Here is a 2,310-nt window from a genome sequence, read left to right as displayed (position 1 = left end):
TGTTACGAAAATGGGACAGCGGAATTTAGAGCAATGTTATGCCAACAAGTTTTGTGTTAAACCTGGGGAATCTGCGAGGGTTACCTCTGAAAAGTTCAATCAGGCCTGTGGGGAACATTCCTTATCAAGAGCAGAAGATTTTCGCTGGCACATACTTCTGGAAGGCTGAGAACACGTTAAAGATGAATCTCACTTATGTAAACCTTCAGCTTCAAAAACCGATGAAAACGTCGAACTTGTGTGTGCTCTTGTCAGATTGGAATGATGTTTAATAATAAGCATGACGTGTGACCTGTTGAACTTAAAGTTTTGCACATGCAAAATGTTTGTGCCTAAATGGTGCCCGAAAACCTCACAGCTGAGCAGGACAAACGAAGAAACGTGTGCACAGTTCTTCTTGAAGGGATTGGCAATGACCACAAATGGTTCGGTCATGTGATCACAGCTGGCGAATCCTGGATTTTTTAGTATGACCCCGAGTCAAAGCTACAAAGTGAGGAGTGGCACGCTGAGATACCTCCTACACTGAAAAAAGCTCGAATGAGCAAATCTAAGATCAATACAATACTGATTTGCATGTTTGAAATTAGAGGTATCATGCAAAAAGAATATGTTCCTCCAGGACAAACAGTCAACCAAGTAAGAACTTTTCACTCTGCAGCGGACTGTGTGAAACTTCCTGGCAGAATAAAACTTTGTGCCAGACTAACTCCGAACTTTTGCCCTTCGTAGGCAAATTCCCTACTGACTGAGCTACCCAAGCACGACTGAGAAGCCATTTACTTCCGCCAGTACTTCGACATTTACCGTCCAAATTTCACAGAAGCTCTCTTGCGAAACCTGCAAGACTAGCACTCCTAGAAGAAAGGATATTGCGGTGACATGGCTTGACCACAGCCTGAGGGATCTCTCCAGAATGAAATTTTCACTCTGCAGCGGAGTGTGCGCTGATATGAAACTTCCTGTCAGATTAGAACTGCGTACTGGATCGAGACTCTAAGTCAGGATCTTTGCCTTTTGCGGGTAAGTGCTCTATCGACTGAGCACTTGCCCACGAAAGGCAAGGATCCCGAATTAAAGTCTCAGTCCGGCACACAGTTTGTCTGCCAGGATGAGTCGACCATGTGTTTTACAAAAATGTCCTTGAAAGGCTCAGGGAAAGGGCGAATCAAGTGAGACCAGACATTACAGACAATTGGATGCTGCAATATGACAATATCCCATGTCACGCGGCCAGTTCCAGCACGGGATTTTTGACCTCAAAAGGAAATCCTGTTGTTACACTGCACCCCTATTCACTTAATGTGAGCCCTTGGGACTTTTTTCTTTCCCGAAATTGAAAAAGTCTTAAAAAGACGTTATTTTTGGACTCTGGAGAACATTCAAAGGAATGTGACCCATATTTTAAAGGCCCTATCTGTTTAAGACTTTCTGTGCTGTGACCAAGACTGGGAACAACGACTATGCCGATGTATAGCTGCCAAAGGGAACCACTTTGAGGAGGAGGAGGAGATTAGTGTTTAACGTCCCGTCGACAACGAGGTCATTAGAGACGGAGCGCAAGCTCGGGTGAGGGAAGGATGGGGAAGGAAATCGGCCGTGCCCTTTCAAAGGAACCATCCCGGCATTTGCCTGAAGCGATTTAGGGAAATCACGGAAAACCTAAATCAGGATGGCCGGAGACGGGATTGAACCGTCGTCCTCCCGAATGCGAGTCCAGTGTGCTAACCACTGCGCCACCTCGCTCGGTGACCACTTTGAAGTGGTCAATATTGTTGTTTGAAAAAAATAAAAACTTCGATAGATACAAAACTTTACTACAGTTTGTTGGTTCCTGGTCTTTGCATCACAATGCCTCCTTCACAATCCTCTCACTGCACTGTCTTTTGCAAATCTTTTTATTGAAAAAATTATAAGTAACTGAGTGAATAACACTGAAACTAAGGTGGCGGTATACTATTTTAAATATAGAAACGTAATCTACTCATCAAGCTGAAGATTTTGATACCATACATGCCCTACTTCAAGAAAAGTGGTAATAATTTGCATGGTGTGGATAGTAATAGTTCTTACGTTGCCAACATGAACAATTAAATAGGGCTATGCCAGAGCGAGTGGACATTGCCAATAGTTTAGTTAGAGAAAAACACAGTTTTTCGTCTCACGAAAACTCAGGGCAGTTTCCGACTGCTGATACAGTCAAGGCCAGAATAATATTAAGGTTTACATGTCCGCACAGCGTCGACCCGCTGCTATCATACGTCACTGCCGACCACAGCAGCCGTCGACTAAGCATAGTAAATATCGCGT

This window comes from Schistocerca americana, chromosome 4, assembly GCF_021461395.2.
Source record: "Schistocerca americana isolate TAMUIC-IGC-003095 chromosome 4, iqSchAmer2.1, whole genome shotgun sequence".
Taxonomy (NCBI): domain Eukaryota; kingdom Metazoa; phylum Arthropoda; class Insecta; order Orthoptera; family Acrididae; genus Schistocerca; species Schistocerca americana.
This window is presented reverse-complemented; position numbering follows the sequence as displayed.